Raw genomic sequence first — 16,492 nt, forward strand, 5'->3', positions numbered from 1 at the left:
TGTATTCCTTCCTGGCAATCGGGGACGCCCAGCATTATTGTGAATGAACTATCTCGATTTTGTTAAGTGTATACACTTGTATTGCGATTTCAGGATATTGCTGAATCACTCTGCTAAATCAAAAATCCCATATAACAACAAATTCCCTCAAAATAAACTTTTATATTAAACATTGCACTCTCTGTATGCATGGAATATCTAAAAGAACCTGGTCAGAGAGTACTGGCCTCTGACACCATGGCGTGGTGTGTACTCCATATAGTAAATTAGAGATTCCAAATTCTATGTGATCCTGCTGGATTGCCTTTATTCATTAGCTTCTATATTATTTCAGCTGTAAGTTTAATAAGCATTTTAATATTACATTCCTATCTCTATTTTTGGAGAGTTATACTTTTTCTGAAATAGTTGCTTTTGTGGTTAAAGTACTCTTTTGTATTTCAAAAAATGTATTTTTCATTACACTTGGAAAATTTAAGAAGAAAATATATTCTGAAGCAGGAAGAGGAAAGAAAAAGCTGTTCTAGTTTCAAATAAATAAAAATGACAGATACGATTGCTGAATCATACGATATGCTGGATTAGTGATTGCTATGGCTTACTTCCTAAATGCTTTATGTTTCTTTGAAAAGAACCTATTTAATAAGTGTACAAAGGCAAGGTTATTTATATAGTAGAATATAAAATATAGATTATATATATAATGAATATGTGTAGAATATATACATTCTATTTGCACTGTATAATCTATATTCTATATTCTCTCTAGATTTTACATATGATCTATACATATTCTATATATTGTGTAGGATTAGGAAATATATATTATATACACAGAGAGAATAAAGAAAATTAGAAGAATCGGACTGAAAGTACCACTGTTTTGTCATCAGGTAGCATTTTGCCACAGGAGACAGGAAAGACTGGCTCAAATGCAGAAGAAGAGCATAATGAGAACTTTTGTTAGGCTCACATAATGGAAGCTCTCCTATGGATATGTATGAAACTACTGAACATGGAGAAACCTCTCTTGACAGCAAAAGGTGTTAACCGCAAAGGCATGCAAGTTATCTATGACACAGGCAGCAATGTGTAGACCCTCAAAACCCAGTGGAAGCTGTTGAAATGAGTCAAAAGCCAATGTAACAAAGGTCCACACAGCTAAAAAGGGAAACAGTAATAAAGCAGATGATAAGTCTGAAAACAAACCATAAAAGGTATGACTAAGAAATAATACATAGAAAACAGACAAAGCAATAGAGCATTTGTATAATGTGAGATATGGATTCCCTGAGCATGAAGTTGGTGCTTAGGGATAGCAAAAATGAAGAAGTTGACTTAAACATTGATTGGAGATAAGAATGCAAAGTAAAAGATAGCATTTCTCATATATTATACAGGCGAAGTGGTAAATGACCTTGTTACTCATCTGCCAAAATCCCCAATGCTTGTAATAAAAAATTAACAGGAAAAACATTTGCAGAGCTGCAAGCGTTTTGATTGTCTCTGTTGCTGAACAATTTCATGTCTTTCTTTGATATTATGTCTTTCTAAGTAAAATCAGATGAGTAACTAGCCTCCTTTTCAGTTTAATTACACCCTTCTGTCTCCTACATGACGCTTCATTTGGACAGCGAACACAATATAGGCATAAGCACTAGAACATATTAGCCAGACAATTAAAAAGAATTTAAAGTAAACTGAATTTTTAGGTAGCCTTTGGATGCTCTCTGTTTTATACTTTATACAAAGCTATCCTCTGAATGGGACACAATGACTATATTATCAAAAATATCTGAAAAAATTGGGGATGGAACAACACGCAGAACCTGTGATTAGTTTTTGTCCCATATGAGATTTACTCTCTTCAGTATTTCAAAAATAATATGATAACCAATATATTTGAAGCCTTGTAACTGGACTTGCCAAGTGTTGATTTGCAACAGTCAATAAAATCCTTGTTATCTTTGCTCTGATTAAATAAAAGGCTTTAAGGGTGCTAACATTGTGCCACAGACTTCTTGAAATGAACACTAAAAATCAGTTTACACTTCTGGCAATTTTGACCTTGATCTCCTTGCATCATTGCCATATGTGTAGAGCAGACGTGATAATTATCCTGTTTTTTTTACAGAACAGAAGAAAAATCTGTTCATCAGAGAAAATAAATTTGTCCATACAAAAAGATATAACGAGATACCTCTCTGTCGCAGATGAAAGTGATGCACTTCACTTGTAGGAGAGAAGCAGCAATATATTTATTGATATGAGATAGTAGTTTAACAAAGATCAAAGGTAAACAAGACATTGGTTTATTTAGATTTGATGGCATGGTTCACTTGGTTATTCATAGCATTGAGGACAGGGTCAGATGAAATTATTAGGAAGACCCTCCCATATAGTTGTGGGGTTCAGGGTGGACTCCTTTGCCTTTCGAACTCCTACCCAACCCCCACCTTAGTCAGTGGCTCACAATCAATCCTAGATACACTTAGCAACACTTACAAAGTCTCTGCACGCTATTAGCCACTTACTGAGGATCTGTTGCAGATTCAGAGTCTCTTGATGTTGAGGAGCAACCCTGAGAGGCATCCTAACTCAAGGGGAGATTCAACACTGTGCAGCCAGCTGCCATGTAAGAGAGTTCAATGGGTTCTAGGCTGCAGTGCTATTTATGGGCATGGAGTTTCACTCATGGTCATACAATATTAGATGCGGAGGTACAATTTTTCCGCCAGGTGTGCGGAAAGATACCTTTTTGCCCATCTCACGCCTCATAGGGGAAAATATACCCCCTTTCTGCTGTTTTCATGCCCATTTCTGGCCTCACCATTTGCAACCAGTATCCCCTAGTTCCTCCTGGTCATCCCTGGGCACTATTAGCAGTGGGTTGGCACCCAAGATAAGGGAGTTGCACTCTGCCGTGCTTTGGCCTTGGGATAGGGATGGGGAGGAGAGTAATTGCGCTTTGCCAAACCCTCACCTCTCTCCCACCCCCAAAGTAAGAAATGAATTGTTCCTTTTCAAGATTTGGATCACAAAAATAACATAATCTTTGCAGTCCCTCACTGAGCAATGAGGGTGAAAGGAAGTATTGAGAAAGCATAGATTCAAAGACCACAGTCCATCCGTGCACTGAATGAGACAAAGTTGCCAGGTTAAACTATCCTCACATTAGTAGAAATTTAAGGCAAACAATTTTGACATCTTATATTTTGAAAACTGTTATATTTTCTTCCATATTTTCTTTTTACAGTAATTAAAGAAAACAAAACGCAACCAAAATGAACCTAAAGAATATCTTCAGAGATGCGTCTGCTTCTATGACAATAGAAAGAAACGGAGAACCTACCTCTTTCTTGGGCAGTTTGTTCCAATTGCTCTCATACATAAAATCAGAATAGATATTTTCTCATTTGATATCCCATGCTTTTCTTCCAGTGACTAGATTGTATTATATCCTTCTTTGCTGGATGAGAGAGTCATTTAATAGCTGTTATTTTTTGAAAGAACTTACATATTGTAGGCAAATCAGTTCTTAGCAGTATGATAATAAATCGAAGTCTGTTTAATAGTGTAAATATACAGATAGTCTTAATCAAGTATTTATTTTTGTATGCTTACCAATGTAACTTAATAATTACTTACTTATGCAACTTAAAGATTTCCAAAAAATATGATGCTATCATCTTAATGTAATATTAGAGAAACATGAATCATACAAATTATGTATGAATATTTATATATATTTTATATATCCAGCAGTGAGTGATTTTAAAATGGCATACTAGCAGTAGCTCTGAATACGTGGCAGATAACAGTGATTTCAATTGTCAATTTTCTATATTTCTTGCAAGTTTCAAGGGTAGGTTATTCAATATTCATCCTTAAATTGAAAAAAAAAATCAATGACGATAGTATAATAAGCATGAATGAGCATAAAAGAATAGTAGAATGGAATCATCATTGCATAAAACATGATCTGAGTAGTGAGTGCCATTTTTTGTGTGGTTACATGTGTCTTTGATAATAACCAGACTCATAAAGGTCTCTAAAAGTAACAGTTGTCTTAGTGTTTAGCACTTGCCACAGGTTACTCAAGCATGAAGTCACCTTAATTGGTTTTCTGCTGTAACTTGTTACAAATTAAATGAATTCCTTCCTCCATTTTTACTGTTTGCATTTTGCTTGGGTTGCAGCATTCTTGCTAGTCTTCTTCAGAGATGGAAGAATCAAGACAAATTCTCTTGTATGTGACCTATTCTTTCTTCTGGAAACTTTATAACAAACAGACATTTGTACTCATCACTGTTGAGTGACTAGATTAAAGGTTAAAAAAGTTTAAAAGTCACATTTCTTCTCTTCTGCAGTGCTTATTCAGTGATTTTGCCAATGGCAGGACTAACTGTCTCTCTCTCCGTCTCCATCTATGAAGATCCCAAACCCTCAATACCTTTATGAACTATGCCCAAGAAAGAAAAATTCCCAGGTACTCCAAATTTCAGTTTTATCATCTTTATATACTTTTTATGTGGGACATGACAGTAACTGGAGCAGAGATTCAAAAATTAAGCGATTGCTATGTGCAGATGTGCAGATAAAGGGAAAGAGAGGGAGGAATATGGAATGAGGCTGGTGGGCTGAACAAGGAAAATAGAAATAGCCAACAGAGACAGCAAACAGATGCAACAGTTTGCGCAGCAGCGTCTGGGCTCTGCCTGGGCCTTTTGTGGGCCTTGTTGGAAGTTGTGGAGACTTTCTGGGGACCCCCGAGGAACTAGACGGTGCTTGCTGCTAGCAGGAAGGGAGAGCTAGGCAAGGACTGCTGCAGGAGGCCTTGACTTAACTTCTCCTGGGAAGTTCTAGCCAGGTGGGGCTGCTGCTAACGAGCTCTCTGGGCTGCCCTGGTCAGAGGGAGTTGGGGCTTTTGTTTCAGGTGGCTCCTGATTGGGTGGGTCAAGCACCCTTGCTCGCTTCTTCATTCTTTGAGCTTCATCTCACCACCCCGGCCTCTGTACTCTGAACTTGTCTCTGATGGGTACAGCACCGTCCTGCCAGGTCTACCACTTTTACAAGTTCCCTAAAATCCCACTCTGCTTTCTTCAATTTTGCTGCAAGGTTACTTTCACCCTAACCATAACTACAGCAAGTAACACAACACACACCATGTACAATAGTGGTTCAGCTGACAGAAAATTCATTTCTCCTCTGTCTCACCTATGTACGTCCTCTTCCTTTCATGTCTTCTCAATTGTGTTAAACTGATTGTGTCCTACAGTTAACAGCAGGAATGAGCACTAGAAACTTCTGTAGGACACTGTTTATATGAAATGCTGCCTGTGGCATCGTGCTGAATGTGTGCAGTAAAGGAGAAATAGGAGGATGATGTAGACATGAACACACTCTGGGTTGCAGATGCTGGCTAAGAATAATAAGGCTTAATTATTCCTCTTGCTGATCCGCTTCCTATTTCTGGCCCAGTGAACAAATGGAGCATCTAATAATCATGCTGGTCTTTTTAAAAGTCCTCAGCAATTACATCACTGGGTTCTATTTTTCAGACAGGGTCTTCACTTTCTGAAAAGGTTTACATAAAAAAGAAGATGCAGCCCATTGTCTTACCTGAAAAAATAATGACTGCCTGGGGAAGGATGAAGGGGAAGAGTGGGAAGTGCACAGCTGGCACTTTATTGTTCTTGAACTTTAGCAAGGTGTGAAGTCTGATTCAATTGCTTCATCTGACTCCTAGCTTTACAAAGGCCAAACCTTCATAATGGAAAAGTCCAGCTCTTGATCTTATTGCTACGAGTTTTGACCCATTCCCTCTCCTTAGTCCCTTTTTAGCTACATTCTTAATATTTCCCAGGTTAAGTCCACTCAGAAGCTTTCAGCCATCTTTCTCTGAACTACATCTTAATGACGCTTTTGACTTCAGCATTTGTTCAGGCATATGTTGCTTTTTCCACTAAATTCTCAGTACATTACTGAGTCTTTTAAATAGTTTTTCCATTCAGACAAAGGAAGTGAATAAACAATGGAATTACTAAGAAAATTAAAATGATCTGTATTCTGAATCTCTAAGTTTGATGAACTTCCTTTGCTTATGATTACATAAGCTGTAGCCCATTCTTCTTTAAGAGCTGCAAGACTAAGCATCCAAAGATTTCACTTTCAGTTCTGAAAGGTACAGCTTCTAAATATATAGCAAAATGAGTCACTTTTCTTTAAGGATTTTTAAAATAATTGTTTTTCATTATGTATCATCTTCACATCAGAGAATTCCAACTGCCTTTCCTTCACAGTTATATAGCCAAATTTTCCCACCTCCTACTCGGGCAATCTGCTTGAGAGCTGGCCATCACATATTGTGATCTCCTCTGAACAATGCAAATTTTCCACGGAACTGCATATAATACTTAAAAAACAGTAAATTGCTTAAGAAAGGTAGACAACAAATATCCATGAAAATATATGTATATTAAGAAAACACATTGGAGGCAGAGTGCGAAGTGTTTTCTGGAAATTTAATGTCTACTTATAACACCAGATATTATACCGAACTCTCTTTTCTAAAAGGCTTACATTTTAATATCTGCATTTTTATATTTTCATTGGACTCAAATTGTAATGGATATGCTATACAATGAAAGAAAAAAGTAAATGTATTATAAAAGGGAAAGACTGAAGAATAGTTTCTAAGAATTCTTTTTTCTCTAAAGATTAGTTCTGTGCTGAATCTAAAAGTTTCAGTGATTGAAATCTAGTTTTTAATATGCTTCTCCTTGCAGTAGGCTTTTGATATTAACTTAAAATGAATTTAAATAAATGCAAAACTGAGGAGGAAAAATTAAAATAGAATATCAGACTTCCTTTTGCATTATTCCAGGTGGACAACAGTTTAAGTCTATTAATGTTAATGAGCTTGAAAGGGAAAAAATTGGAGTAATGAAGGGTTGAATCTGGCCTCTCAAAACACGTTACGTAAGAATTACATTCACACATATCACAAAAAAAAATTCTTCTAAAATAATGACCTACATGGATTTTCCTTTGAATTTTCATGGGAGGATTGAAGTAGCGTTGCTAGAAGTAAGTATTTTTTCACTATCAAAGGCATTTGACTTTAAATTACATTACTGTGGTGAAGATACTAAACCGTTTTATACTTTGATATCAAAAGACAGTTTGATGAAGTTCCTAGTCTTCACTGAGATTAGCAGCAAAAGTAAACACTTGGGATTGCAGAAGCAGTTCGTTTCACACACTTATGCAAATATCAGTAATTCATAAATTTTATTGTTGATGGTTTTTTTTTTAAATCTAATTTAAAGAAAAAGCCTATCAGAAAACAGTCTGGTGTGTTTGGAATTAGGACAAACACCATTTTGATAACAAGAAGAGATTCTCTGAACGGCCTAGCATTCAAGAGATCTGACTCAGCCTTTTAGTGATCATAGTGCCCGAAACTAAAAAGAAACACTACAGCAAAAGAAATTCTCAGAGATGGTGAATATCATCCTTTGTTTTGGAAAACAGTGTGATATACAGGAATATGTGGAATATATCATCTCCTGTCCTGACAGTCATGGTTTGAACTTTTCTTTGTCAGATAATAAATTAAGAAAAACTCATTGCCTGTTTCAGCTGGACAGGCACTTTGATGCAGTGAACTCGGCTGCCATTGGCCTTCAGGCAGAGCTCAGCTCCTCACTTCACAGAAACATTTCCAAGAAACAGAAATTACAGCTACGCCACTGACCAAAATGCTAGAACATGTGGAAAAAACAGCAACTGTGGAAAGTTGTTACCAATGGTGTTAAAGCCACCACAGATAGTCAGTTGAAGAGAGCTACTGTAATGTTACTACAGAAAAAGCTTTACACTATCTTGGAGTGTTTAAAATAGGTAATTGTCAAATAATGTCATATTCCTAGTCATCCTTGTGTATATGGGACGGGTTAGATCATTCTTGTCCCTCCGTGGTGCTTCCATTTCACAAAAGGACTGTGAGAAACTGAAAATGGTTTAAAGAAGCTCCAGAAATTTGTGGCACCTTGAAGATTTGCAAATTTAAGTTCATTTTTTCTGGAAATTAGCAAGAGAGACATTTAATATATAACTGATTTGGATGTTAAGGGCTGCAGCTGGAATTTAAGTTTTTTAGAAATAGCTAATAAACAATTTCCTGTGGGGACACAATATTTTCTGTTGATAATAGCTTCTACAAGTCCCATTTCTCTATTTGCTTGGGAAAACTTGTCAGAGACAATGCATATATTGAATAGTGACATAATTCAGAGCTACTTTTCAGTGTTATGCTGGGAACTTGAAGTTGAACTGAAAGGATGGCTACAGGTGCTCCACTAAACTCAGCTACTATTCACAGATGATTAGCAGCACTACCACATGGTGTCCATTGTTACAGAAGCACTACAACAAAAGCATCTAGAGCAGATTGTTAGTAATACCGTTATGTAGGTAACAAAACATTTTATTTTTTAACATTAATTTGGAAATAAAGTATTAGTTGCAGCTCCAGCTATCAAACTGAAATATGAAAAAAATGTGAAGAAAAAATGATAAGTCAATCAGATTTTCTAAGCATCCTGAAAGGTGTATCACACAAAGACTAAAAACAAAATTTTCAGTGCAGTCAAAATGTTTGTACCTCTCTGTAGCATCAGTTTTCACTTAGGAGAGAGAAACAATCAAAACAACACTATTTTCAAGTTGGACAGTCAAAGGTGTCAAAGGTGTCTTGTCTTATCCCTACCTAGATCTTGTACATGTTGTCTTAAAATATAACATGTATTTCATTTTTCTGAAACAGAAAAATGAAACTTTCAGTTTTCAGTAAAAAAGAAATTGTCTTTCAAATGTCTCTTACTCTGCTTTGAAGGACGCTACCATTCTAAGCATTCACACAAGCCTCAGTGAAAAATGCCATTTTTCCCTGACATAAATCCTTTAAGATTTACAATATACTTTCACAACATAGAACAAAGAGGACTTCCAGGGTAAGGAGCCTTTAAAATATGCTATTTTTTAATCAGTGGATTGTATAACGTTGTTAAACAGTCTATTAAAAAGCAAAACTGTCATTTCACCTAGAAACAAAGTGAAATATTATTTTTATGTTATCAGGAAGAACATATGACTGGTAAAACCAGATAAAATATCAAATTATATTTTAAAAATCTATTCAATTCTTCAGGCAAAGCTGGATGAATCTATTATGAAAGTAACTTGCTAAGCAATAAAATGATAGTGGTTCAAACTTTTAAGAAAGAAGTAGCTTTGATAGCTATTGCTGATTTATGATGTTCTTTAACAGTATTCTTGTAAAACACTTTTGGATGCTTACTAGCACATAATCTGCAATTATGAGATGGACACACACTTAGTTAAGAGATATGGCACTCAGCTATTAAAATAATAGAAATGTGTAAGACCTCACACTAATTTATTCTTTACATACTCTAGCTTATTTGTAAAGTCAATTATTTTTGGGTGAAATCTTTTATATAAAGGAGGAATGGGGGACTGACATTTAATAGAACTATATATTGATTTCCAACAGCACATGATATTATTTTATGTCAAGTAGTCTGTTATAACACAAAGAATTTCAGTGAATGTAAGCAAGTTTCCACTCATCCTTAGCAACTACCCAATATTTTTATTTCTTTTACTTCTTATTACTAATAAATATAAGTTATCCTTTACATAGCTTATATTCACTCTCTTGTTTTCAGTAAAGCTTTACTTTTGAAGCCAATTTACAATAAAGTTGATTAGAAATAATGAAATGAAGTAAGCTGAGTTATCTTTAGTGTGCTGTGCTGTTACATCTAGCTCCTCTCTTCTGTCATTCTTCTCTCGTTCCACACCTCTTGCTCACGATATTTCAGTTCTCTTCCCTGATTTCTACGATGCCTGAATCTGTTTAGCAGACTCTCTCCTTTATCACATTTACAGAATGAATACAGCATTTGCATCCCTTAGGTTGCTATTTGAGCACTATCTGATATAGGATTATGGAAAATAGAGCACCTTAAGTAAAACAAACAGTACTATAAGGACAAGAAAATGAAATGGCTCATTAAATTGTCTTAAGGTTCTGCACGCTCTGTTTCAAGGAAACACTTAGGAAAATCAGAGCTCACTAAATATGTTTATGCGAGCATGCACAAGATGCACAAGACTTCCATTCCAGGAGGATACTTTCTTCTAGTAATTAAATTGCTCTAGTTTACTGCAGCATAACTCTCTTCAAGAACTATTGTAACAAAATCAAGCCTACTGTACTTTCAAGTAAGTATATCAACAATTAAATTTAAATAAATATCAGTGCAACACCTTCTGTTCCCTTCAACTATAGATGTATGACTTATCTCATCCCACACACCTGCAGCCAGCATTTACTAACAAATAGCCTTTCTGGAGTAGTTAAGACTCTGTAACTTATATTTACCCATTCTTTCACTACAGTTACCACACTTGAAATCCAAATTAATTTTTAATCGTGCAGAGCATTGTAGGATTCTATGTGAAGTTCCACATGTCCTTAGTGTCAGACATGTTTGTTCATGACAGATTGCAGTTTTCTGAGAACTGAAAGATTTATCCTTAGAACTATTCAGAGAAAAATGGACAGAAAACGAATGAATTTTGGTATAATCACATAAAAGCACTTTTCTCACTGTCTCCAAATTAAACAATTATTTGAAGGGTTTACTAGAAATAAGCTTTATGTCAGCACAAAACAAACTAGTATAAGTTGTTTAAGCATCAACTTTTTTTTTGTGCAGAAAGCTAGAGACAAAGCTATACAAAGGAAAACACCATGCAGTTGAGCAGACTTTACTAACGTTGCCTCTTGTCTAATTGTTTCCTACAATATTTTGTTTATTATAGTTCCATTTTAATTCTTCATCTTCTTTCAATAATTTCAAAATTTTGAAAATATTAGAAGTGTACTTTTCAAAGTTAACTTTTTGAGGCTCTTATTCAAACTTTCCTCATCCAAACAAATTTCAATACAAGTGGTGGAGAGCTTGGCTAAATATCCAAAAGCTAATGCATTCATTATAGTGATAATATTTAATAATGTTTCTTAACTCACTGTTTAAAGCATTTTACAAGAATTAATTAGCCCTACCATCCTTCTGGTGCTGCCTTATTAAAACACTTTTACATAGGAAAAAATATGCAATTAATTGACCTAAAGTCACATGAAACTCAGTGCTGGAGCCAGCATTGTAATTTTGGAGCACTCTCACTCCTTCCCCTAAAAACATGTGGAGAGAGAGAGAAACAGAGAGAGAGAGAGAGGTAAAACTTATAGACATAGATGATATAGATATAGGTATAGGTATAGGTATAGGTATAGGTATAGATATAGATATAGATATAGATATAGATATAGATATAGATATAGATATAGACAGAATAGAGTAAGTATAGATATGAATTCTATGCATTTCAGAATTCTTTCTGAAATATTGCCTATGAATAATTTTACTATGAAGGGAAAGTTTATGGCTACAAAGTTAAATAAACTCTAATTTAGGCAAAACCTTTAATTTTCTACCTTCATAGGCTACAATTACAGTCTTACTGCAGTCTTATATGGAGTCACTCACAAATATGAACATTTTTTCTATTAAAAATATTGTTCTATTCTTTTGGTTCCATCTTGACTAATAATTTTGTCTGTCAGCAATAGAAAAAAAAAAAATATATATTTTCAGGTGGCACTGGTATTTGTATCTCTTCCCATCCCCGGCACAAATAGACTTTGAGGGTTATATGGATATCTTTTTCTTAAAGAAGTACATTGAAATAAATTAATATTCTTTGAAGAAGTCTTTTATTTTTGAACATCTTTCTTCCAAGAATGGCAAAAAAGCCCAAGCACTTCAATGACAATTTTTTTCAATCAGTTGAGGTTTTGATTTCCTAAAAGGCACTTGCTATGTTTAAGAATGGGGGGGAAGTATTTGTTATAATCAATTTTCCATTAATGGAAAAGACTTGTTGCTAATTATTAGCATAATAATCTTGATCTTCCAGAGTAAAACCAAAACTAAAACAAAACTAAAAAGAAACCCACCTGTACACGCATACACACACACACAAAAACAACTGATTCCAAGTTTCAGAGACTCCAGCAACTAAACTGGGGGAATATCCTAAGGTGAAGAATAGAAAGTAAATGCATACACTCAGAGTATATATACCCGCATACATGTTGTATTGTACTTATGTATGTCTCTCTCTATATATACATATATAGACATCACAAACTTACAAGTCTGACCTCTCTCTCAAAAAAAAAAAAAAAAGTCAGATGACACAAAATGCTACACCAGAATGTATCACATCACCTTTGCAAGTTATTTAACAAGTTCAGTCATTATTAGGCCACACAAATGTAGATCAAAACTTATCTCCCACCCAAAGCATAAACTTGATCTTTACCCCATTCTGACAAAGTGAATAATGCAAAGCTTATAATACCAAGGATCCTATTTTACATACAAAATTACTTTTTTAACCAGTTTTTCCCAAGAGATAAATTCTCTATTTGACAGCAGAATTTGTTCAGAGTATGTTTAGTAGGACATAAAGACTTTCTAAAGATGAAGAGCAATATTTTGTATGTCAATGCAGACAAGTTTCAGCCTAACTTGGACTGTCATAATAGTAACAAAAATAAGGAGAAAAATATTTACAAGCAAGTAGAAATAACTTTATAGACGTAAGTCCATAAGAAGGAGTAGGAAAGTTAAAAGAAAAAAAAAAAAAGACATAAGTAGACGGTAAAAGTAAAACATAAGTTATACTATTCAAAAAAATAATAGGAATTCAGCAACTGAATATTTCATATATATATATTACTGTAGTAAGAAATCAAGATGTATCATCATTAAAGACAAGCTGGACACACTGCAAAGGTGACTGATTAAAAAAAAAAAGAATGATCTTTCTACTCTAAATGAAACAGATGACATTGTCACTTGATAAAATGTAAGCAGTTTACTACAGTCATCAGCAATGTATGAATGAAATATTGGCCAGTTCAGTAAAACTTCATTAGTTTAAATGGATAAATCAATATGCCAGCATGCTACCTACAATGCTTGGTAAGCCAAAAAGGTAACAAAAAACAAAACAACAACAAAACCCAACAGATATTTGTACGATCAAAGATGTAACAGACATTAGTTTTCTCTTTAAGTTTTTCAGGTTTATTCCAGAAGGTTAAAGAGCTGAATAGGTTTAAATATAATTGTCTTTACTGTAATACCTAGAATGCATAGCAAAAACACCACCTGAATCATATAACAGTAATACACAGCCACTTCTAAAGCAAACTGTGAAACAAATTCAGCAGCTGTCATTTACTCTCTGCTGAAAATATCCTGATTTCTGTATATTCAAATGTGACGATCATATTTGTGACATCACCTCTATATATTCTGACTTATGTGGGCTTTCCATTATAGGCTGTATAAACTCTTACAAACTGATGTGCCAACTAATTATTTAGACCCTGCCTTTGCATTAGCAGCTGATGATAAACAACTAGTCCAGGCTAAAGTTTTAGCATTTAGTTTTACAGAAACAGAAGAGAGAGAACATTTTTTCCAAGCTCCTTGTCAAGGACTCCAACAGAAATGAAGATTTTTGTGATTCTCCCCTATTACACTTTCCTTTCATCACATGTTTTTTGGAAAGAGAGATAAGAAGGAAAGGAATCCAGCTTTGTATAATACTGTTGCGTAGGAAAGCAGTTTGAACAGAATTTTTGGTGCCTAAAACATAAAGGAGAATTTCCTAGTGTCTTTTGAAAATTACATTAGGAAGCTACAAGTTCTGTACTAAAAAAGTCTGCAGAGTTTGTTGTGTTTCCTTGCCTACACCAACACACTAGATATTCTTTTGTTACTTTGTCTCCCTTCTACTGTTTGTGGCTACAACTATTAAGTTTTTTAGTTTCCACCAGTGACAAATCTGCTGCAATTTTCAGCTGGTATAGAGCTCTTCACATTAGCTATTTTTATAACTTATATTCAAAAGTAGTTTATTTTATAAGATACGTCATTATGTGTACAAAGTATACACAAATTCTTATAAAACCTGCACAAAACTGGAAAAGGTTGGAGCCTAAAATCTTCTGAAGTCAGACAATAGGGGTATTGACTGCTTCAGCTGTTCAGCTGAAGCATGATACTGGATGCCCAAAAGGATGTGGAAAAACAAAGTGCTAAATTTAACTTTAACTCCCCTGCACCTCCTCATCTTTTCTACCCCAAATGAGCAACAGAAAACTGTTTGAAAATTCTACAGCTTCTGCCAAATTTTCTCTTGTCTCTCCATTAAGCATTCAAAGAAAAAGAAAAAACAAAGAAACAAAAACTCAGTGAGATAATCAAACACAAATATAGCAAAAGCGATCACTGAAGAACAAAAATAAAGCCAACATTAAACCTGAACAGCATGCTAAACCTAAAAAGTTATAGTTAACAGCAAAGCAGAAAGGATTCCTGGATTTGTTTTATGGGTCCATCTATAAGTACCTGGGACAGGGGAAGACAATGGCCTTTACCCTTCTACTTCTTAAAGGAATGGAACATATACGAATATATATAAATTGTTATATCTCATTGCTCAAATAGTTCAGACTTTGTTTCTTTAAATTGTAACCAATGAGGTAAGGATGTATTATGAACATTGCATCTGAAAAGTTCTATTTATCACAATCAAATTTTGGACTGCTGCTTCTGCTAAGATGCCAATAAAAAGCTAATAGAAAGACTCAGTTTGTGTTTATTCACTCTTTTGTAATCCAGGGCAATCAAAATTCTTTGATGACCTTGTTGGTCCTTGATGGTTTATATACTTCTTGAAATCCTCCAAAATGATGGATTTGTCAAGGCTACAAAGTATCAACAGCTGTCTTTCAAACCTATATTCTCTTGTCGTACGCCAAATGGGAAGAAAAAACTAAACAAAAAAATCACCCAAAATAATTAAGAGGCTGCAATCAGCCTCTTAATATTTAAACAGCAAAGAGATGGAAGTGGACCAAGTCAAAAGAGAAAATCAGAGGTTATTTTGGAGTTGCTTGTATATCATATTGCTTTTCACTTTGACTTGAGAGGGAGTCTTGTAAATGACATTCTACCTAGAAAAAACTGGCAGCTAAATTTTCAACCAGAAGAATGAACACAAATAGCACATTCCAAACACAGTTTCACGTATTCCCACTTCACTCTTTAGCTTGACACAAGTAGGAGAGTTGTTAAGCTGTAAATTGCTAGTCTGGAACTCTGCTTTCTTGACTATAAATAAAACACAGGTGTACATGCAGTAAACAAATAGAAGCAGAATTAATGTGCCTCTGCTGTATTCTGGCAGCAAATCCAAGCAACATTATTCCACCAGCAGCAGATACAATATTCAGAAGGACCGAAATCATTAGATTAGAATGTCCCTGGCTTGAGTCCTGCATTGCAAACCAAAATATCCACACGCAGTTCCTTTTGCAGTACATCTCACAAGACCTTATTAAAGGTACACAGTAGTATGATGAGATACAACAGAAAAAAGTTGCAGCAAGGGAGGTTCTGTTTATATATTAGGACAGACTCTTGACTGGACAAAGCTATGGACATCCTGACCTCAGTTTACACTGCTTTGAGCAGGTGGTTGCATCACAGATATCCGGAAGTCCCTTCCAAGCTAAATCATTCTATGATTCTGCCTGACTGCAATTCTTCTCAGTGCTTACAGCATATTCAGGTTTATGGCATAATCTTGTTTGGATGCCATATTAGAAAAGACTATTAAACAATTTATTATTGAATTTATTGACCACTGTCTACAGTGATAGATTTTCTCAATCTTAGTCATTGCTATAGACAGCCAGAAAATAAATGTGCTCTATTCACTGCAGATGCTGCTGAGGAGTAAACACAGTTATGCTCACCAGTCATAAGGCTGTATGTGTTACACAAGCAAAATTGAAAAAGAATTGCTTTTAGGGGCTAAGCTATTCACAGTGCTATACTAAGCCTGTGTAAGCCACTGGAACTGTCTGGACTTCTATGGCACTATCCTGACTTATGTTACATCTACAGCCATTGTGTTCATTCATCATCTATTTTTAATACAAAGATTTATTATTATTCCTCTCAAGTAAAAGTGGCTTTCTGCACTGTGGTTTACATATAGTTACTCTGCATGGAGTAAACTCAGATAATCAAAGCTGTCTTGTGTATGAGACAGAGAGGCGAATATGAACAGAGGCATAATTATGAAACAGATTTCTAGTATTATCTAAGGAATTAGGAACATGTTAAATGGGTCATTAAATTAGGGGAAAAGATTGAAAGGTATAAATATTAAAACAATAGTTTGTTATGCAGACTTATCAAATGAGTATCCTCTCTGAACAGATTTCTATCAATAATGCAGGGGACGT

The sequence above is a fragment of the Struthio camelus genome, chromosome Z (assembly GCF_040807025.1).
Source record: "Struthio camelus isolate bStrCam1 chromosome Z, bStrCam1.hap1, whole genome shotgun sequence".
Taxonomy (NCBI): domain Eukaryota; kingdom Metazoa; phylum Chordata; class Aves; order Struthioniformes; family Struthionidae; genus Struthio; species Struthio camelus.